The sequence below is a fragment of the Taudactylus pleione genome, unplaced genomic scaffold, assembly GCF_031769625.1.
Source record: "Taudactylus pleione unplaced genomic scaffold, aTauple2 ptg000021l, whole genome shotgun sequence".
NCBI lineage: Eukaryota > Metazoa > Chordata > Amphibia > Anura > Myobatrachidae > Taudactylus > Taudactylus pleione.
Genome location: NW_028284423.1, coordinates 2,686,519 through 2,711,117, shown reverse-complemented (window position 1 = coordinate 2,711,117; position 24,599 = coordinate 2,686,519). Strand labels below are relative to the sequence as shown.

General features: G+C 41.1%; 1 protein-coding gene across 1 annotated transcript in view; it reads left to right on the top strand.

Moving 5' to 3' along the window:
* Window positions 1-2,291: 2,291 nt before the first annotated feature.
* Window positions 2,292-24,599, top strand: part of FHIP1A (FHF complex subunit HOOK interacting protein 1A) — a 312,507-nt gene continuing 290,199 nt past the window's right edge. Inside the window, exon 1 of the mRNA XM_088448272.1 lies at window positions 2,292-2,712. The gene's annotated coding sequence lies outside the window, so the exon portion shown is untranslated. The remainder of the gene's footprint in view (window positions 2,713-24,599) is intronic.

The window sequence follows — 24,599 nt, the reverse complement described above, 5'->3', positions numbered from 1 at the left end:
TTCAGACGGTGCTTGTTCTCGGATCCCCGCTCCTTCCTATGGATGGGAATTCCGGGGATGTCTCGGATCCCTCTGCCGCCTCCTCACTTTCTCCCGTCCTGAGGTCACGTATACGTAGCCAGGACGATGGGTGAGCAGATAAGTAACACAGCTACAGAAGTAGCTGCGATACGTTCCACGGGGACAACTGCTTTTCGAAGCAGTTGTCCCCTCACCGGAGCAATGATGAATTGCTCCAGTGTCACTTTTCTTCCACTGCGATTTGAATACTTAAGTATCCCTCGCAGCGAGTTCAATTCTTCATCATTGGAGGCTATATAGCCTTCGATGATGAATAGGACCCCCTATGAGAAAATATCACTGACAGCAGGTAGAGGCCACTTTATTTGGCAGTGACTTTTACCTCAGACTCTGAGGTAGAAAAACAAACATTAAACTCTACCTGAGGGTGGGCTCACGCAGTCACATAACCATTAGGTCAGAGAGCAGTTGCTCGTCCCGGCCCTCCTGTGTAGGAACAAGCTAAGTGAACGTTTTTCACTTTACCTTGTTCCAGCGGTATTTGGGAGGCTTGCTCATCCACCTACCATCTGTTGCTAGATGGCAATCCTACCAACGAACAAATAAGGTGGTGTTTATTCCCACATTTTTGGGTATAATGAATGATCAACATCACCTGGGAGACAGCCCAGGGTAGAAGAGAAGCTGCTTGTGTTTCCTAGGCAAAATGCACAGCTGCTTCTAACACAGGGTGTCATTCAGACCCGCTCGCAAGCGCTGAGCGCTCGCAAGCAGGTCGATGTTGAGGCCCTGCGCATGTGCAGCGACCGCACTGCGCGTGAGCAAGCCCTGGAGCGAGAGAGAAATTCTCTCGCTCCGGGGCTCACTACAAAAGGGGCGGCTGTCGATGGTGATCGACAGCTCGCACCATTTTATATACGGGGTGGGGGGGGGTGGCTGGCCAAACGGAGACGTTCCCGAAGGAACGCCTGCCGTTTGGGGGTGGCCCCGCTGTATTATAGCTGAAAGCTCACTGGGGCTTGCGGCAGACGAGACCCTACCACAAGGGTCTCGTCGCAAGCCCCGATGCTCGAGATGGTCTTGACCATCGCGACCATCAACCTGGCCGCTCGCTAAAGCTGTGGGTGGTAACCCATAGCTTAGCGAGCGGCCAGGGGGCCGGCTCATTACAGAGAAGCGGCCGCCCTCATTCAGAGCGAGCGCTCGCATTTTGCGAGCGGCTCTGAATGAGGTCCACAGTCTTAGCAGTGTGGCAAAAAGCATGAGGAACCCATGAAAATGCAGATACCAACACTAGTCTATGACAACCATGGTGGGTGCCACTATAGCAGGGAAACAGGCAACATGGGATCCACATAAAAAAATTCAGGTCGCCAATGAGAAGAAGAAAACATCCCTGTGCTGAAAGCAGTAGGACTTATCCCACACCATTGCTGCAGTAAGTTGCGTTAATAAAATGGCATAAAGTGATAAAATTAGATTCAAGGATTGTATACAACAATGGTAATTCCCTATGGCCTAATAAATATAACTCTGCTATAATAAATAGAACTGATATGCCACTAGTGACTCTTTCGATATCGAACAAACGGCTCAAAACCCAGCTTAATATGTTCAAATTATTTTATATGCTTGGATCATATCATACGCTTTAAATGTATCTTATTAAAAAATTCACTCATTTTTACATACTATGCACAGTCACAATTATCTTAAGATATCTGTGACTCTGCATACTTGTCACTTTAATATGATAAGATACATGTGGCTCTGCATACTTGTCGCTTTAATATGATAAGATACATGTGGCTCTGCATACTTGTCACTTTAATATGATAAGATACATGTGGCTCTGCATACTTGTCGCTTTAATATGATAAGATACATGTGGCTCTGCATACTTGTCACTTTAATATGATAAGATACATGTGGCTCTGCATACTTGTCGCTTTAATATGATAGGATACCTGTGGTATATTCAGGCAGAACCCCCATTGGCTAGAGCTCTATAATATAAACTGGAGATAATATGTATGTGAAGCAAACAAGTAATATACTGTAAACAGAACAGGTACTCATGGCAGTTTGCTATGTTTAGCTGCATATAAACTGTCATCAAGCAAATGATTTCTGTTTTAGTTTCTGATGTCTTTAAATAGGCTACAAGTCACTTTGTATATATGGTATGCTAATTAGGGGCTGTGATCACTGGCCTCATATTGCAAAGGAGGAGTAATGCACTTCACACACCTCAGAGAGGGATCTGCAGGTTTAACAACTCCTCCCTGTACTATCCAGTCCTCAACACACCCTCCCCCCTGGCCCTCCCGGTTTCCAAGTCAGAAACAAATTCTCAGCCAGAGTACTAATCCTCTGTCTCTCCTCCCCACCCATACATGCAATCTGCTTTTGTATATTTCATGTTTGCAAGGGGTGAGGATAAACCTGCGAGTAGCTTACCAGTTAGTGTCTGACAATCCCTCAGCATCTCCCAGGATTACGTTGTAAAACAGCCTTCCTTTTCTCAGGAGAGTTCACCTGGCAATCTTACCTTTCTGTACAGAGAATGAGATCAGCAACCCGGCCTGCATGAGTCCTGCGCTCAGGAAAACTTTAGTGCTGTAGCAGCTTACATACATGTTTTAGGATTGTCGTCTTAAGCATCTGCTTATCCCAGGTTGGCGTGTACAGGTATGATGATCTCTTGGTTACATTCTGCAATTTGTAGTTTTGTGTCTTCATTGCATCTCCTTACATTTACTGTTGAATGCAGTCTGGTTAATGTATTTTTAGTTTTAGGAACAGATAAACATGTAATACAAAATGCACATTAGAATTGTTAAAAAAAACAAAAAACATTATATCGGTCATCGATTTGTGATCACTTCAGACACTCAACACCATCCCTTTTTATAGTATAGCACAGATGCCAGGCAAAATACGGAAAATGACAAATATTGTTATTTGGTATGTTACTATCAGTGTTTCATACCATTATAGGCTGTGTTTGAAAATTGACAATTAGGAGCTGATTGGTTAATACTTTTTATCTCACAATTTTATCTCTCATCAAGCTTTAATACACAGGCCCCTAAATATCAATCCTCCTTGTTAAAATTAATGAATAGAGGCCAGATGCTTTATTTTATCAATTGCTCCTATGGTGACATTTGTTACACAGAAACATGACAATTATTTCACATAACTGTGGTGCATAACTATTTTCTGACAGATCTGAGTACTACAGCAATGGCTAAAAGTTTTGAGAATGACAAGTATTGGTTTTCACAAAGTTTGCTGCTTCAGTGTTTTTAGACCTTTTTGTCAGATGTTACTATGTTATACTGAAGTAAAATTACAAGTATTTCATAAGTGTCAAAGGCTTTTATTGACAATTACATTAAGTTTATGCAAAGATTCATTATTTGCAGTGTTGACCCCTCTTTTGTTTTTTGGTACCATTCATTATTCATGTTCTTAGGAAAAACTGAGAGTGATCCCACTCTCTTGGCTGAGAAGCTACCCCACACATGACTGGTCTCAGGATGCTTTACTGTTGGCATGACACAGGACTGATGGTAGCGCTCACCTTTCCTTCTCCGGACAAGCGTTTTTCAAGATGCACCAAACAATCTGAAAGGAGATTCATCAGAGAAAATAACTTTACCCCAGTCCGTAGCCGTCCAATCCCTGTACCTTTTGCAGAATATCAGTTTGTCCCTGATGTTTTTCCTGGAGAGAAGTGGCTTCTTTGCTGCCCTTCTTGACACCAGGCCATCCTCCAAAAGTCTTTGTCCTGTGTCATGCCAACAGTAAAGCATCCTGAGACCATTCATTGTGGGGTTGCTTCTCAGCCAAGGGAGTGGGCAAACTGACAATTTTGCCTAAGAACACAGCCATGAATAAAGAATGGTACCAAAACATTCTCCAAGAGCAACTTCTCCCAACCATCCAAGAACAGTTTGGTGATGAACAGTGCCTTTTCCAGTATGATGGAGCACCTTGCCATAAGGCAAAAGTGATAACTAAGTGGCTCGGGGAACAAAACCTCAAAATTTTGAGTCCATGGCCAGGAAACTTCCCAGACCTTAATCCCATTGAGAACTTGTGGTCAATCCTCAAGAGGCAGGTGGACAAACAAAAACCCACAAATTCTGACAAACTCCAAGCATTGATTAGGCAAGAATGGGCGACCATCAGTCAGTAGATGGCCCAGAAGTTGATTGACAGCATGCCAGGGTGAATTGCAGAGGTCTTGATAAAGAAGAGTCAACACTGCAAATATTGACTCTTTGCATAAACTTAATGTAATTATCAATAAAAGCCTTTGACACTTATGAAATACTTGTAATTTTACTTCAGTATACCATAGTAACATCTGACAAAAAGGTCTAAAAACACTGAAGCTGCAAACTTTGTGAAAACCAATACTTGTGTAATTCTCAAAACTTTTGGCCATGGCTGTACATCTACAGTCAGAGGTCTCTCATTCTGAAACTTGTTCTATACTACTGTTAATGCTATAAGATAAGCAGCAGTGACCAAAAACTTTGGGGCCTATTTAAGGCCTTTTGTTTTTTTTCCGTGAAAGAGTATTGCGTATATGTCCCAGTGACTAGCAATGTCTTTTTGTCATAAAAATTCTCTTGCCAGAACAGTGGCCCGCCATAAGAGCTCACCCGATGTAAAGTAAACTGATTAGTTATTATTTTACTGCTGCGTCCGGGCACGGCTTAGCTAAAGGCCGCCATGTGCACAGTATAGGCTGCAGAGATCAGAGAAACCGCTCAGGTGAAATTGTAGCCTATAGGCTACAATGGCTAAGCTCTGAACAGCTCAGGTATTTGCAGATGCCTCTTCAATAGAAAATTATGTGGACAGCGGTTATTTGATTAAAGCAAGAACATATATCTCCTGCTTTAATCTATTGTTAAAATGCCCTGATAGGCCTACTAATATTTGTCTTATGCCGCGTATCCACTACGTGACATTACTGAGCGATTGCACGATTATGACCTCATAATCGTGCAATCGCTCAGTAATCGGGCACAAATCGAGGATGTAATGTCAGAAACGACCAGCGATGCGCGCTCCCACTGGTCGTTTCCGACATCATCGTCCGAACATGCCGGTCAACCTGACAGGGGATGATTGATGTGCCTACACTGAACGTTCAGTGTAGGCACAGCACCAGACTGTGAAACGACTGCACCATTACAATGTCGTAATCGTGCAGTCGTTTTACAGTCTGTAAGTGGATACGCACCTTTAGTCATGTGAAAACAGCTGTTCCTGTATGATTTCAGGCACATTTTTAGTTGATAAATAGGCACCATACATCTATTATCACAAATTTTTCTGTTGCAAAATTGCCCATCAGGACTTACTGTATGCACACAAGTACTTTCTAGGAGCCACTTTACGATCAACCTGAGCTGTTATCACAGCAGCTTGAACACATGTAAAAAAAAAAAATAGATTATTGGTCTTCCTATTACTGTAAATATGATGTCAATAAAATTTACTGAACGCATGAGTGTGTTCCTAGATTGCTAAGTGTTGTGATAGTGTGTACTGATGCTGCTTTTACCGTAGAGATTGATGGTTTCTGTTTTGAAAGCTGTCCAGACTGCAGTGACCTGCAGAACAGGTCACTGCACACTACAGGTGTAAAGCCACTGTCTGTGGGAATGACCCCATAGATTTCAGAGTCCTTGTAAAAAAGAAAAGGCAGATAGTTGCTGCAACCATTGATGCAGGATGCTGAATGTAACTTTTATTTCTCTGAATGATTATATACTTTGGTACAGAAGCTGTCTGCTGTGTAATTTAGGGGTCTATTTACTAGCCGTGGATGGAGATAAAGTGAACGGAGATAATGTACCAGCCAATCAGCTCCTAACTGCCATGTTACAGGCTGTGTTTGAAAAATGACAGGAGCTTTTTCTCTGTCCACTTTATCTCCAGCCAAGGCTTAGTAAATAGACTTAGTTATTTTGTCACTATGATGGGCCTGATTCAGGGGTGGACACAGGGTCGATGCTGCACGCTGTTGGCCGATGTTTTGAGTCTGCACCGAGTCACACTGCGCATGCCCGATGGTTACCGCCTAGAGATGCAAAACAAATTTAGACCTAAGAGCCGTAGTTTTCAGTGGGCATTACTAAGAGGTAATGGGGTGGTTAGCAGTTATGGATATGTCGCTGACAGCGACCATATCTAAAGACGTAGTAGCACTGACACAGGAAGCCATGTTCAGATGGAGAGATTGCACCAGCCACAGAGCTGATACAAGCTTCGATGGTACGTTTCGGTGTGTCTAAAGACCTACAAAGATGGCTTAATATCTCTGCATATAGATGTCTCAGTATGAACAGAATCGGTCACAGCATTAGCATAAAGATGCAGACGCAGCTGCCTCCATCTTAGAATCAGCCCTTATGTTTTCACCATCATATCCGCGTCGCTCATCTGTACAGAGATTGCTGCAATGCTTAATAATCGCCACTGCAACCTCATCTGTCATATGTTGCTGGGTTTTTGTCATCATGCTCAAATTGATAAGAAAATAGAGTGAATATAAGTTTACTGAAGTTGTTTGCAATGCTGGTCATGTTGTTATTTGTTCATTCTGAAGTAAAAATATGGTTTACAAAAAAAAAGAAATTAATATTATATTATGGAGGCTCTTTCAGCCCTCATAGCAGGGACAAACAAGTCTCTGTTACAACGCCAGTACATGTATGCCGAAATGATATTATAATGTGACCATTTTTGAGAAGCTGCACGCATGGACACAATATACAATTTTTTATTTTAGCTTTTCTTTATTATTATTGATATTTGCCCTGGATGCATAAAACTACAATAGGAAGCATTTAATCAGGGATGAGTGAGGTTGCGGTAACATTTTATGTGAACTGAGTTTAGTGAAAGGTCCGGTCGTTTTTCAGCCATTTCGGCTTCCTGCACAGTGACTTTTGCACTGTATTTGCTCATTCACATTTGGTGGAACTTACAGTGTATGAATAGAGCTGTGAGGATGACCGTCCTTTCCTTTATCTTTGTGATCAAGGAAACTCTGAGAAAATGTAGGCCCAAAATTCTGCTACCAAAAAATTCGAACCTTTGTGGCCAAATGTGGAAAAATGCTAATATTTCACTAATATTGGACCTATACGGTCTGGGATCTGTTTTACTTGAAATAAACAAACAGATTTTACAGTCTAGTAGATGATTAGGATCTATAATCACTTTTATTACATTCCGATAATGTTTTTATCTGTAAGTACCACAGAGTGAACACAAGAAAGCTGAGAAGGATGAAAGCATGCGAGATGTCATTGTCTGGTCATATTATATAATGTTGGAGAAATATTGCTGAAAACTCAGGATGAATGATGACTTGTTATGTTTGTTACTATATTTCTGTAGTTGGACATATACTTGTTAAACCTCTAGAGGGGATCATGTCAAACTCTGTGACCCCCATTCCAAGTGTTATGTGAGTGCCCTAAAATCTGCACAGTAAAATAAGTCACACGGCTTACAGAAACCTCCTAGTTTCATGAACAGGGCTATTATATAAATAAATGTTACCTGAATCTATCTTTGGCTATTTTAACATAACAGGTCACAGAAATGTGACCTGACCTTTGACATGAGTCAAGGTTAGAGAAACAACATGCTAATTACAACTGAGTTTTCTGTTCCATACCAATTCTATAAGACTCTGTTGTGTTTGGCTTGCACTACTCACCACTGATAACGTGATTCTTTGTGTACTCTAGTTTGTTAAAGTCTGAGACGCAGTACTGTATATTGTCAAGAGTGTTCGTTCTTGTGTGACTTGTAATTTTATAGAAAATAATTTAAGATGCTATTCTTCCTAATTACCCTTGGCTTGCAAATAAGGCATAATGTACCTATTTTACCTTTATTTTGAAGGAAAATTACATTCTTTCAGCTGGGAACATCACAACTTTCTCCATATTTAACATTGTGCGAATTACCAGTTTCTAGCTAACTCACAAACGTCATTGTGAATACGTAGTTTTCAGGGCCGTAGCTAGGGTAGTGCGGCCGGTGCCATTGCACAGGGCACCACAGGTCACGTGGTGCTGTTTGGGCCTGTCATATTTCTGTTTATTATCATTCTTGCTTGTAGCTTCCTCTTATTTCATCCCCAGCATCTCCTGGCTTCTCCTTTCTATTCCCTGGCCCTTCCCCATGAAGCCATGGCCCTTTTTTGGGTGCATTATGTCCCTTTGAAAAATGAGGGGGCGCCAATGCTCTTTCTGGCACAGGGCACTAAAAAGTCTAGTTACGGCTCTGGTAGTTTTGTTATTACAGTTCTTGGGCCGATATCTGAAACTGTTCTAAAGGCAGTTATGATTTTACCAGATACATATACAAATGGCACCAGCGAACCGCCTGCGATGATCTAACGTGTGTGAGTCATTGCGACACCGGCTGTACTTGGCGGCAGCCCGAACTTGCACAAAAGTGCACGTAACCGTATAGGTCTCCCAGAAAAATTGTGCGAATTCTGGCTCAGAGCAGGCCACGAGGGGTGCGAGATGCAGTGTGTCATCGGCGTTTTAATGCCATGGTAACAGTAACTCGCACACTTCGCAAACAATTGGATTGACCCCAATATCTCTGTCAAATGGCATTTGTTTTCCATGTATGAGTATGTCTTCCACTGTTATCAGGTGTGTTCAACAGCTTTATTAAAATGCAGTGAAACTGAAATATTTCCTTATATTGGGTATCTTACCATGTATGTGAAAATTCATACTGACTTTAATCCGTGTAGCAATTTAGTCCTTGTCTTATAGAGACCTATACAGTTGAGCTCTCTCAAAGTGGGTGGTGCTATTTCTTATACACAATGATTAAAGAAATTTGTATACCAATAACTTAAGCATCGCTTGGCATGTACAGTACATTTGTGTAAAAGGATGGTATGTTAAGGGAGTTAAAAATAAATAGTTTCTAGCAGCAGACTTTATTACCCCCAGGGTTATTATTGATTGTCCGTGACTAAGGACGTTATATGGACTTTCACAGACAAAACATTAGCTCTCGGCAGCAAGCACCATACAACTTGATCAACTGGAGTTTTGATATTTAAAGACACTGAATACCATACATTTTTCTCTACAAGAAATCAGAATATTTTTTTCTGGCAATATAATAACTTACTGTTGACACACTGTGAAAAACGACTTGTGAATACACATGTATTATTTCCATGTCAAATTCTAAATGGCCAAAGAGAGAGAGACACTCCTTTTATAAAACACAGTAAAATGTATGTCTGTCATACACAAAACCTCATTATCATGCCAATAAATCCATGACATTACTGGACAGATGACATACGAACACTACATCCCCAACATAAAACATTCTGTGCTACTGTATTTAATTAACTTGGTTATAAATCTAACTAATACATCAAGAATACAAAGTCATTTCCAAACCGAAATAAAGGATTTACTAACTATATATATATATATATATATATATATATATATAGAGAGAAATAACGCCGGCACTCCACAGTGTAGTCAGTACCTGCCTGGGTGCCCTCTAATGGTGTGTGAACCAAGTATATAGGGAAAAACAGCGGCACTCTCAGGACTTGAAACATAAATGAGACTCACGACTCCAAGAGATCAGCGTCCAACGTTTCAGTCGGTGTGACTTTTATCAAGAACGTTCTTGATAAAAGTCACACCGACTGAAACGTTGGACGCTGATCTCTTGGAGTCGTGAGTCTCATTTATGTTTCAAGTCCTGAGAGTGCCGCTGTTTTTCCCTATATATATATATATATATATATATATATGTGGTGTTAGTAAATCCTTTATTTCGGTTTGGAAATGACTTTGTATTCTTGATGTATTAGTTAGATTTATAACCAAGTATATTAAATACAGTAGCACAGAATGTTTTATGTTGGGGATGTAGTGTTCGTATGTCATCTGTCCAGTAATGTCATTGATTTATTGGCACGATAATGAGGTTTTGTGTATGACAGATATATATATATAATAAATACATCAAAGTCCCGGCACTCTTTACTATCAATCTGCAGCTGGTCTTTAGTGCTACAGTGCATCCACAAAGTATTCACAGCGCTTCACTTTTTCCACATTTTCTTATGTTACAGCCTTATTCCAAAATGGAATAAATTAATTCTTGTCCTAAAAATTCGACACACAATAGCCCATAATGACAATGTGTAAAAAGTTTTTTTTTTTTTAGATTTTTGCAAATGTAAAAAAAAAAACTAACTAAGAAATCACATGTACATAAGTATTCACAGTCTTTGCTCAATACTTTGTTGATGCACCTTTGACAGCAATTACAGCCTCAAGTCTTTTTGAATATGAACCCACAAGCTTGGCACACCTATCTTTGGGCAGTTTCGCCCATTCCTCTTTGCAGCACCTCTCAAGCTCCATCAGGTTGGATGGGAAGCGTCGGTGCACAGCCATTTCAAGATGTCTCCAGAGATGTTCAATCGGATTAAAGTCTGGGCTCTGGGTGGGCCACTCAAGGACATTCGCAGAGTTCTCCTGAAGTCACTCCTTTGATATATTGGCTCTGTGCTTACGGTCGTTGTCCTGCTGAAAGATGAACAGTTACCTCAGTCTGAGGTCAAGAGCGCTCTGGAGCAGCTTTTCATCCAGGATGTCTCTGTACATTGCTGCATTCATCTTTCCCTCTATCCTGACTAGTCTCCCAGTTCCTGACGCTGAAAAACATCCCCACAGCATGATGCTGCCACCACCATGCTTCACTGTAGGGATGGTATTGGCCTGGTGATGAACGGTGCCTGGTTTCCTCCAAACATAACGCCTGGCATTCATGCCCAAGATTTCAATCTTTGTCTCATCAGACCAGAGAATTTTGTTTCTCATGGTCTGAGAGTCCTTCAGGTGCATTTTGGCAAACTCCAGGTGGGATGCCATATGCTTTTTTCTAAGGAGTGGCTTCCTTCTGGCCACTCTACTATACAGGCCTGATTTGCTGGATTGCTGCAGAGATGGTTGTCCTTCTGGGATGTTCTCCTCTCTCCACAGAGGAATGCTGTAGCTCTGACAGAGTGACCATCAGGTTCTTGGTCACCTCCCTGACTAGGGCCCTTCTCCCCGGATCGCTCAGTTTAGACGGCCGGCCAACTCTAGGAAGAGTCCTGGTGGTTCTGAACTTCTTCCATTTACGGATGATGGAGGCCACTGTACTCATTTGAACCTTCAAAGCAGCAGATATTTTTCTGTACCCTTCCCCAGATTTGTGCCTCAAGACAATCCTGTCTCGGAGGTCTACAGACAATTCCTTGGACTTCATGCTTGACTTGTGCTCTGACATTCACTGTCACGTGTGGGGCCTTATATAGACAGGTGTCTGCCTTTCAAAATCATGTCTAATCAACTGAATTTACCACAGGTGGACTCCAATTACACTGTAGGAACATCTCAAGGATGATCAGTGGAAACAGGATGCACCTGAGCTCAATTTTGTGCTTCATGTCAAAGGCTGTGAATACTTATGTACATGTGCTTTCTTAGATATTTTTTTTAATTAAATTTGCAAAAATCTAAAAAAAAAAAGTTTTACACGTTGTCATTATGGGGTATTGTGAGTAGAATTTTGAGGACAAGAACTCATTTTATTCCATTTTGGAATAAGGCTGTAACGTAACAAAATGTGGAAAAAGTGAAGCACTGTGAATACTTTCCGGATGCACTGTATATTTTGCAGCAGGAACTCGGAGCCTGATTCAGACCCGTTTGCATGCATCCGCTCGCTCGTTCCTGGCCAATGTTATTCAATTACGCTTGTGTATGCATCGCAGTGCGCAAACTAGTCCCAAGCGATCGGGAAGCGCTCGCTCAGCAAAGCCAGCCCAGTGGAATGAGTGACAGGAGAGGCCGTTTGTGGGTGTTAACAGGGGAAGGGCAGTAGTAACGGGGGAGTGGAGGTGCCAACGCAGGCGTTGCCTGAGTGTTTCAACGCTGTTTTAGAGGCGTGTATAATTAACAGGCAGCGTCAGAGTACACGTCACCTGGTTGAATTATACACTGAAGTGCTTGCGGTAGGGTACAGTCAACCACAAGCGCTGCGGTCTGATCCGATGCTTCCCGATGTACCGATGGTTGTATATACTTCCCGGAGATGAAGTACGCTAGTGAGCGGCTAAAGACAGGTTGGTGGGCGTCTATAAACACAAAGTGATCGCTCGCCAAGACATAGTGGGCGTGCTTATGCCTTGCCAGGCAATCGCCTGCCTTGACGTCACTTAGCTGAATTTGCATACGCTGGGAGCGAGCGGTTCCTTAACCTCTCAATAACTATGACGTAATGTCCTGGGCCAAAAACTACTTTCCTTAAGATAAAGTGCCTTAATTTCTAAATACTAATATATGTTTAATATATATATATATATATATATATATATATATATATATATATATATATTTGTTTTTCTATAGCTCCAACCCCAGAAGCTCCGGCCTCCAGAAAAATAGCCCTGTGTGTGTATGTATATATAATATTATGCACCTTAGAATCAGTGGTGGCTGACCACTACATGATGTACACATAATGCATTCCTTTGTTGACAGATTCCTAACTGCTTTTCACTTAAAAAAAAGGAAAACCTTTTTTATAAGTTTATGAACACTTTGGGGGCCCTGTAACAGAATTTATGGAACCTGCAGGATTTGTATGCAGTCGCTTGAATTTGCGAAGTTTCCGGTGGGCATCTCAATACAAATCCACGTGGCTGTGACATATGCATATTTTCACACCGCCATTACATACAAATTTGTGGTGGCTTTAGCGGACATCTCATTTCAGGTCCATAGTCTCTGAATCCCCATGGTGCCTGCAAAAAAAATAATAAATCCTCCAAAAGAGCAATAAATCCATATTCACATTTTTTTTTTTACATTTCTTAATGTGTGATGAGGCAGGTGGAGTTCTAAAGACAAGTAATTAACCAGTTTTATTGGCGGTACACCTGAACCTAATGTTGGCCACACACACTGTGATATTGCATCTGCTATTATGCAACTGGCCTACTATTTCATAATGTGTGACAACAAAACCACAATGTCACTTAATCATCATCAGCTGCAGATAACTTACATCTATCTATCTATCTATCTATCTATCTATCTATCTATCTATCTATCTATCTATCTATCTATCTATCTATCTAATACATTTCCAGTTTCCACATATATGTTTATGGATTACCATATGATCCTAATATACAGTCTCATCATACAGTGCATCAAAACTCCCATGTTGCCACCATATAATTTCTATTACCACCATTATGCCAACATAATCCTATGATCAGTATAACCCCTGCTCTATTCTGATCATGTGACAGATAAAATGGAAAGAGCCTTAGCTGTGTGGACACTCTCCAGCGCTAGCATAAAATGACTTGTTGGCGACTTGGCGTTCATCATAGAATGCTTCCTATGCACAGCCTTGTGTGTCACTCTGTTGGACCATGGGAGTGGGTTTGCAGTTCTGATCAATAATGAAATCTGTTTCAGCAAGTTTGAAAGCTGCATTAGACTGATTAAAGCTGATACTTACCCCCCAATGATCTTAATTTTTGCAGGAAAGTCACATTATTAGGTTTACGTTATTTTCTCTTAGGTGATCACAAAGGGGACCTGTGACATGCTTTCAGTGCCTTGTACTGGGAGAATGCACAATTTAGTATGAAAATTGCATTAGCCTGTTTGCATATAGGTTACATTTTCCTGAACGATAATGATATCATTCAACGATAAATCGTTCATATCGTTCACTTTTATGCAGTGAACGATCGGCCAACGATGCGCGTTCCCGCATGAACGATAACGATATCTATGGTCTTACATGCATGCAGGCCAACTTGGACGATTTTGTAAAGATTTGCCTTTATAAAGATAGCTTCACTGACATATCTATCATAGATATCGATCAGTGTGTACAACCAAAATCGTTTGTGCTGCACTACAGAAAGTTGGAGGGAAATCTATCAATGATATCTATAGTTGTTCAAGTCTTAACGTGTGTATGCAGCATTAGTCAGCCTGCATACAATCCATGTTATCTATGCACCTCTAGTACAGCCTGCCCTGCCGACAGTGCAGTACATAGAAACAGCAGGCAGTCAGTCTACTGTACACAGTGATTTGGTCTCCAGGGGTCTAAAATCCCATTCATGGTAACTGGTAGAGAGCCCTATGTTTAATAACTTTGTGCACCTTTTATTCTGTTTCTGTGGCCAGTACTACGCATTGTGTTGCTTTGTGGTGTTTTTACTGTACAAATTAGTTTACATAGTTGTGTATTATTTGATAACCTACTGTAGTGTATGGTTAATATGACTGCAGTAAAGTTACTGTGGGATACAGCACTTTCTGTATGATGCTGATTAAGGGGTTACTGTTCTGCAAGGTGCCTGGTGCCTCTGCTGACGTCATTAATAAAAAAAAAACCTCAATACACACAGAAATAACACAATGTTCCTATTCATGTGCTGTACACTTCCCAAGCTATACTGCTTACCTGCCCGCAGCCACCCCAGCAGACAGGTGCAGCCACATTTTTCTTCTCGTTATTTATTTCAATTACATTATTTTCCTACAGCAGTATTGATAGAATTATTTTGGTTCCAATTTAATTAGGGCGACCTTGTACAAAGCACAGTAATTTGTGCTCTAATATCTCATAGTGATATCTGAGGTTAACTATGAAAATAGCACATCTCACATTAAACATGAACTTTTTTTTTATTAGAATTGAGGATGAATGGGATAATTATCATTCATGTGATGTCCACATACTGGGCCAAATACCTAGTAGAAAGTGTGTTTACAAGTCCATTCATTTACCTTCTATTTTCCTCTGTCTGCGGGTAATGTAATGAATAGCTATTTGTCAATGTCAATGATTTTTGACAATGTTTCCCATGGGATTTAAAGCGGCATTTTTCAGTACGAAGAAATTATGAAGTTTTTGTTTAAAAAAAAAGAAATTAAATTGCTATCTAAATAATGCTGCAATAAATCGTGGAGAAGCTGTGACTTAGGGGCCAATTTATTTATTAAATGACATGATCGCATTGCAAAATACGTTCATATCACCAGAATGTATCTTCCGTCACATACAGGGGCTCCGAAAGGAGCCTGTAACTGCGGTATGCATGGAGAACTGTGGGGGCTGCTGTGCATGCGCAGTCCCGCTGACTGCACATGCACGGCCGCCATATCCAGGGAGTTCCGAAGGAACCCTCCGCCGGCCCATAGACTACAGTGGCTAACGCAATCTCCTGAAGCCGTTAGCTGCGGGGGCCAATATCAGGAATGCATCGCATTCTGGATGTTGGTAAATTTGGCAGCATTGCATCCCCCATAGAATTCTATGAGGGATGCGGCTTCCAGTGGGAATGGAGGGATCACAGCTTTTATCGGAGATAGCTGCTGCGGTCCCTCCTTCATACATCCGGGGGAAACGTAATATTTGCAGTTAACCCCTGAAAACGCCAGATATTGCCGCAAATATAGAATGATAAATGGGCCCTTAGGGGACTATGTACTAATAATCGCGGATCGGCTGCGATTATTATCTACCTAACTCGCCGGGAATATTTGAATTTTTAATAACAAGGAAAGATCTCGCTCCTGCCCCTGGAGTCCCATTGGCTTACAGTAGTTTACACCATCTGAAGATGGTGCAAACTACAGGGGCTAAACTCTGAAAAGCTTTGCATTTTGGAGTATAGTACATAGGGGTCAGATCGTAGTCCCCTTTGATGATAATGGGGACTGCGATCTGCAGCGATAATTAGCACTTTGCTGGAGATTTCTGTGAAATCTCCTGCTGTGCTTTTAGTACATATGATTGATACATAAAATTATGCACAAACTGTAGTTTCAGCAGAATTTTATGTAAAATGGCTTGACCATTTAGTCAACTGAGCATTTTCCACTCAAGTTAATGCAGCACCAGATTTTAATGCATGGCAAGAGTTTCTAGTATCAGACTTTGTTACATCCAGGGTTATTGTTGATTTTCTGTGACATTTGTAAGATATATCTGACCAACCAATCAGCTTCAAACTTACATTTTGCAGGCTGTGTTTAAAAAATGATAGGAGCTGATTGGTTGGTGATATATATCTCACAATTTTATCTCACATCAAGCTTTGATACATATGCCCCTTAGAACGTTATATGAACTTTCACAGACAAAACATTAGCTCACGGCAGCAAGCACTATACAACTAGATCAGGCCTGGCCAACCTGTGGCTCTCCAGCTGTTGTAAAACTACACATACAAGCAAGCCCTGCCACTGTTTTAGCATCCCCCAATGGCAAAACTGTGGCAGGGCATGCTTTGAATTGTAGTTTCACCACAGCTGGAGAGCCACACTAGATCAACAGGAGTTTTAATATTTAAAGAAGCTGAATACCATTATTTTCTCTCTACAAGAAATTACAATAATTGCTACTATAAATAAAGCTGCAAAAAATTGCAGAAAAGCTGCAATTTTGTCAATTGAGTGTTGATTGCATTTTCCACTCTGTGCTAATGCAGCACTAGATTTTAATACCTGGCAAGACTGGAAGACTGCTCTTCATAGCAAAATCTGGAGAAGCGACCTTTGGTTTCACAGGCTCCCGCTCATGCTGGGAAGTGCAGGGCCCCGGTAGTGTTTACCATTATTACCCAGTCCCCTTTACCTGCTGCCTAGTAGATGCTGCACCCACTGTCCTGTGTGTCCTGCTCACAAATGAGAGATTTGTATAAATTGTAAAGTATGTAACTGATGTCCCATTAATATAACAGAATCCATAAATAATGCCATTATTTTCTGGAGAAACAAACCATTACTGAAATACCAGGTGTGTACTATGAGCAGGTCCATAGAGAGAACGGGGGGCCCTGGTGAAGGCAGAGGGGTGACTCAATTCTTCTTGAGTGCCCTCCCTACTGGTGCTAAAGTATTTAGCACAAATGCCATATTCCTGCTTATATATTTAGAAAAATATAGTTCCAGTAGCACATTTCCATCGGTTTCTTCAGAAATGTGATACCTTTGCTATATTAATGAAGAAACCACAGTAATAACTACTGGGTAAGTAATGCAATGGGTACAGGGTGTGCATTGTGGTGACTCAGGGGCCTGTGTGCACTGCACACCATGCACCTAATATAGGTACTCCACTGAGAAACACCCATATGTCCAGTATCCAAAAGTACCGTATATACTCGAGTATAAGCCGACCCGAATATAAGCCGACGTACCTACTTTTACCACAAAAAACTGGGAAAACTTATTGACTCGAGTATAAGCCTAGTGTGGGAAATGGCAGCAGCTGGTAGTGCCCCCAGTAGTAATTCCCCCTGGTTGTGCCCCCAGTAGTAATCCCCCCCTGGTAGTACCCCCAGTGGTAATCCCCCCTTTTAGTGCCCCCTGTAGTAATCCCCCCCTGGTAGTGCCCCCTGTAGTAATCCCCCCCCTGGTAGTTCCCCCAGTGGCAATCCCCCCTTTTAGTGCCCCCTGTAGTAATCCCCCCCCTGGTAGTGCCCCCTGTAGTAATCCCCTCCTGGTAGTTCCCCCAGTGGTAATCCCCTCTTTTAGTGCCCCCTGTAGTAATCGCCCCCTGGTAGTGCCCCCTGTAGTCTCCCCCCACATTTTTTGTGCTGAAAAACTCGGCTTATACTCGAGTATATACTGTAAGCTAAATTACACCTTATGCTTCAAAATTATGAGGATGAGTAACATAGCAATCTGACTAAACAGACCTGCCAAGTCATCTGCTTCCTCTGTGATTGGAGTTTCCCAGCTGGTGATCTCCAGTCTCTACTTCTGGGAGACCGATTAGTAGCAGGTGGTCCCTATTACTACCAGTAATACCCCTTTCAGACATAAGACCCCGGGAAATACACATATTTTCCGGATCTATCAACACTGGAAATTCCCAGGTCTTAAGGCCCCCATACATTAGAGATTGATTGCAGCAATCGTGCAATTTGCAATCGATTGTGTATAAAAATATTTCCCTTTTTCAATCGATTGTGGCAATTCTGCAATCTGCAATCGATTGAAAAAGGGAAAGATTTTTATAAACAATCGATTGTAAATTGCACGATTGCTGCAATCAATTTCTGATGTATGGGGACCTTAAGTCTGAGACCCCAATTCACATTACACCAAAACTGGGGAAATTCCAGGGTCGGATATCTTCACACTGAACCTGGGTCTGCCCTGGAATTTGATGTGGATTTGTTTTTTTGTTCACAGTAATGACATATTATAAAAAATTGCATGTTTACAGTAAAGGCCACAAAGTTTGTTTACTATGTTTTTTTTTTTTTTATTAAAAACCAATACAATTTTAATTTACAATATAAGAAAATTATGAACATAGCCTCTAGAAAGTTTTGGTCTTTACAAAGACAACATTTTCACACAAAAAAGTTAAACATAAAATAATACACTGAAAAATAATAAAACGTGTGCCTAATACTGTAGTGTTTTAGAAACAAATGAATCGGTGCTCAAATGGATAAGTAATGTGCGTACCAAAAAAGAAACAATCAAAAGCTTATCTGATAGTCAGGCAGTACTTCAATGGTCAGGTAACTTGAACCGGTAGCACTTTACAGGTTTCCATGGGATACACCTTTGTGATAACCTTAAATTTAGGCTTGCAATTTTTTGCCCATCAAGAGAACATATATAGTGTAGTATTATATGCAACAATTAGAAACACCACTGGGTGTAAATATATCTGCGTAGCAAAATATGCGTAAATCAATGCATAAACTGTGTCACTCCTCTGTGCTTCAGGTCATATTCAGTAGCAGTCTGGCTTCATATAACAACAGATGGAAGACCTCAGACCAGAAATGGAGAGAAATCTCCGTAAATAATAATTAATTTAGACCATACATAAAGAACAATAACACAGTAAAACCAACAAACTTAAAATAAAAAACAAATGAACGCTTATCTTTTGGTATTGTAGCAGATACCAGTCCACTAATGTTTTTTTTTGGAGAACAGACCCAACGCGTTTCATCCCTCTGGACTTCCTCAGGGGTAATAAAATAATACACACCTAAATTGGTTTGCTCTCCAGTCATGTGGTCCGGTGACTGCAGTTGATGTCATCTGGAGGTGTACAGAACAGCCAATGAGAGAGAGTTCTTAAAACCCAGGTCTAAAAACCTGGGTTGGATGCATTCACACTAGAGGCTACCCGTTAAAAACCCTGGTACAGAGCAGGGTGATGGACCCAGGACTTCGATCTGGGTCGTTTCTGTTCACACATAGCAAAAACCCGGGTTGATGCAAGTCCACGGCCAAAAACCCGGGTTTTTGGTGTATGTCTAAAAAGGGTAGAAGTGTATTTAGTTTCTGCCCATCAATGCTCCAGCTTAAGTCACTGTAAATAACAAAAAGACTCAATATTAAGTTGAATGGTCTGACACATACGGATTACATGAATATAAATATTATTAGCAACATGAGTTGTCAGGTGATCGCATTCTGTTCATAGTTGACTCAATGAAAATAGGGCAGTTTCTTTTGTGTCCTAAATGTGTTTGCTTATGCGTTCCACTTTATTAATAACACTCTGCGTCATCTTTCTGTTGGCTTATGCCATAGTATTGAGCGTGTACAGTATATTATTAGTAGAGGCAGCACTGTTCGTAAACATGTGCTGTGTGTGAGCCATTGTAGTCTCCACCATTTTCTTTTTCATAACAAGACCTTGCATGATGGCCTCAAGATATTTTTTTTTTCCTTTAGTAGAACTGGTGATAGCACTACGTAATCATTTCTCACCAGTTATGTGGTGATAATACAAGAATGGCTGGGACAAACATACTACTGATGTCAGAAAAACACACATAAAAGGCAGATTATATGAACCTATAGGTTAATTTGTGCCATAAAATTCTGAGGTTCTACTTGTCAGCACGTTTGTTCAGTTCGTTTTTTGTGACATATTTATAAAAATATATATGCAGGATATAAGGATAACGTGTGTTTTTGGGGGCTAACCAAAAATACTAAGGATTCTACAAATGTATGTAAGGGGACTGCAGCAGATATCTGATGTAGTCCCATGCTTTCTATTGCAGAAGCAGATTTCTATGGGGGCTGCTAAAATGCCAAATTTACCAAGCTCCGGAGTATGACCTCAGTAGCTAACCATTTAGCATTGTAGTCTATGGGATCCAATTAGCAAAAGTTTCCTGAAGAGGGACCCGTAGGTCAGATGACCAAGCATGTGTGTTAGCCCAGCCAGGTCCTGAACCCAGAAGTAAAATGGTCGCATTAGTGATCACTTTACTTGCAACACATCACAGGGCCGGGCTTCTGTTGTACTCCTTGTCCCTGGATGTGATTATTCATACATTCTGCCAATCCATTTGTTATGCCGCATCATACAGCAATAAAAAATTATAATTATTGGTACCAGTCCCAATCTTGTATATAAAATTAATTGGCCTGTTTGTTTGCGTCCGGATACCCCTGCACCGATTGGGATGAAACCAATGCAAGGTGGTTCAGTTGGATCCTGGCCTGGTTTTAGGGGGGTTAGGGTCCGGTCAGACCTCCCGTTGGTGCAGAACTTTGACCCTGGGAGCCTGTACTAAGCCTTCCACTGGATGGATTTGGACGAAAAACTTCACAGCGGGATCCCAGTAGACATACTAGGGGGTTGAGGTCCCAGTCGGACCTCCCGTTGTTGTAAGCTGGGCAGAACTTTCACCTGGGGACGATGTGCAGGACTTTGACCCAGGAAGCCTGTTCTTGGCCTTCCACTGGATGGATTTGGATGAAAACTTCAAAGAGTGGTAACAATTGGTCAGTGATGCCTAATGGAGTAGTTGGGGTCCCTGTCTGACCTCACGGCGGAGTGCACGGGGCAGAACATTGACCCAGGGAGCCTGTTCTGTGCCTTCCACTGGATGGATTGGGATGACATTGCATTATTAAGTTTTATTATGTGAAGATTTAAAACCTGGCAATGCTGGGTACTTCACCTAGTAATTAATAAATGTGCTTCTTCGTATGAGCATAGGAAACTGGACTTCTTGCCACACATGTAAAGAAATGTCAAGATGGGGAATAATAAAATGACTATGGACAGATATAGTGGATTTATATCTAGATTTTCCAAATGGGCAGAGGAGTGATAGCGAGCAGTATTACATGTCATGAACTCTTTTCATTTAGAACAGTTTCATATGGACAGCAAGTGAAAATTGGCTATTTTTTTTTGTGTCAATTAAAGACAGATTTTACGAACATACCCACTCTTGTTAGCTGGAGCCAGGGCCGGTGCTACCATTAGGCGGCTGCCTAGGGCACCAGCCACTGGAGGGCACCGCTGAGTCCACACAAAAAAAGGATGTCTCTTTCAGTCCCAGACAGGTTGGTGTAGTGTGTGTAGGGGTTGTTTCTTTGAGTGCTTGCATGGTGAGTGTGTGTATGTATGTGTGTGTGTATGTGGGCAGTAATGGGTACTGAGATATATTGGAGCACAGATGTGTGACATAAATATATTGGGGCATGGATGTGTGGCATAATATTTTGGGGGCACAGCTATATGGCATATACAGACTTTGGGGCACATGTGTGGCATATGTACTAGGTGCATTGTTTGGCTTCATTCATAGCTATGTGGCATACAATAACTTCGATGAACAGCTGTGTGGCATATGTATTGGGGCACAAATGTGTGGAATATTATGTATTGGGTGTATAAACGTGTTGCTTATTAAGTATTGGAGACATTGATGTGTAGCATATTTATGAATTGGGGATACAGCTGTGTGGTATATAATGAATTGTGGAGCATAACATATTATGAATTCAGGGCAGTGTTATGACGCACAGTCTGATTTTTGGGTCTCTGCTGTGTGGCATATTCTAAATTATTGTCACTAATATGTGGCATAGTATGAATTGGAGGTAGCAGGGGCGGTGGATGAAATGATGCCTAGGGTGCCCAGGCACCTTGCACCATCCCTGGCTCGAGCCGTAGGGGTGCAAAGGGAAATCTGTGCTAGTTGTGGCCGAGAGTTGCGGGGAAACTGTCCGAACACCATCAACTCACAACAGATGCTTTGAATTGAATTGCCCACTTAGCAACTCAAGGAAGTACTTGGTAATAGTTGCCAGAAATTGGGAGTAGCTGATAAATTCACAGGCATATATAGGGCCATATTCAATTAGTGGCGCTGTTTTTCAGAAAAAAAGTCAAACGGCAAAGAGGCAAAAATGGAGAAAAAAAACTGGAGAAAAAAAACTGGAGAAAAGTTTTCTCCATCCCAAATCAGGAGAAAAAAATGCAAAATTCCTAATTTTATCTAAAAATTTGGGGATTTCTTTCAGAAACCTTTGGACACCAGCCCTAATGATAATTTTCCAAGTTGCACATGGAGTCTCTAATTTGCTTTTGTATATTTGTAGAAAGAGTTGCAATAAAACTATCCCCCATCTCAAAAAAAATTATTTAAGTTTTAGACTCCTTCTCCTGCACCACCTCCACCAAGATCCAATATTGTATGTAGGGCTATGCAAATAAAGGAATCACATTACAAATAATTAATATGCAATAATATAAAAGAGTACTTGACCATGCACTAATGAGCTTACAATCTAATAGTTAATATATAATGTTGCAGAATAACAAATGCAGCTGGTGGTAGGGTAAGTCTGTATTGCTAAGACAGCAACATTATCAGCCGCTAATATTAAAGCAGCCATTGGCGAGTAGCCTTTTTTGTGCGAATACCACTAGTGTGGTACAGTTAAGCCGCGTATCCACGTGCTGATTAAAAATTGAACGATAACAATATAGTTATCGTTCAATTGCTCATTAATCGTGCATGAATCAGGCATGAAAATGTCAAACGACCAGCGATGCGCGCTCCCGTTGGTCGTTTTCGACATCAATCTTCATCTGAACATGCCGGTCAATCTGCCGATAACGACAGATTGACCATGTTCAGGGATGAGGAAGGGTGCCTACACTGAATGACATATTGTTCAGTGTAGGCACTGCAGGGGAAACGGAACAGCTGTACGATTACAATGTTGTATTCATACTGTCATGCCACTATCTGACTATCTGCTAGTGTATACGCACCTTTAGAATGAGGAGAGACCTCCTTTTTTTTTTTTTTTTTTTGGTCAACCAACAGGTCCTGACTGTACAGTATAATTATATGTTTCCTCTGAGAATGAAGAACTGTTGTATGTCTAGAATATGTATTTGTGCAGTAAGGCAAAACACGAGTTCTTTTCAACATCATTCATAAAGAAGTACCTTCTCTTTTGAATTCCCCACATAAAGCACTTTTCCTATGAGTGTTGTATTGCAGTTTGGGGTTTGCAGAGTATATCTAGACATAAAGATGTATTGAGCTAGTGCAATAATTGGATCTTACAAAACACACCTAAAATGAAATTACTTAACCCTTCCTTTCTGTACAGCTATAGTCTTTCTGCATTCACAGCTGTCACCCACTTGTGGATAAAAGAACACTGCTAGTGTATTATGATAAATCAATGAAAAATACACTGTAACGTCATTTTTAAGCTGCTTTATCATAATCCCTGTCTTTTTGACCAAATCGCAAAATAAAGTACAGATAAAACAACATGATTAAATTCTACAGACTGACATTCATTCTGCATTCAATTAAACCTGGGTTAGAGGCTCCATGTGGACCTTGGCTTATATAGATCTGTTTTGTTTTTTTTCCTTTCTTTTGTTAATTTATTTAAAAAATGTTTCATCTGAAATTATATATTTGTTTTGTTGATTCACTTTATTTTTTTGTTTTGTTGTCTTCTCTGCATCACACATGCTAAAATACTGATTGGTTGTGTCAGTTAAACAGTGAAGTCTTCTGTCTAGCATGATCCGATTGTGAGAATGATGAATGCCGGTCTAAAATCTCTTTGCAGTGCTGTCTTGCCTTTTTATTGATATGCATATTTATGCATAGTTATTGTTTGCTTTTCCTTATAACTTGGTGAACAAAAAGATTGATGGCCACAAGAAGAATGCCTGTTTCTTTATTATAATTTATTATAATAGAAGAATTATGGTTATAGAGTATCCAGAATATGTAAATTAATATGGCAGATCTGTAATGGAATATAGGATGCAGGACTCTGAGCACACACAAAGCTGCCTAGGGTTCTTAACTAGGGCTGCCGACAGCCGCACCGGCCCAGGTGATGGGGCGTGGCCTAATCGCGGGAGGTGGGGCCACGCCCCCTTTAAAAAATAAATCCAAAATGTCATTTAGGCATAGCAGACTCCTCTGGCTGCTGCTTTAGCAGCCGCGAGCAGTCTGTCAGTGCAGCCCAGCACATGGCAGCATGTGCTGGGCTGCTGTGACGCAATAGGGAGGGGGAACGGTGCCGGAGCCAGGCCTGGGTAATTTGTAGCCGCTCCCCCCCCCTCTCAGCGCCCATGTTCTTAACACAGGGTATCCCAAACCCACA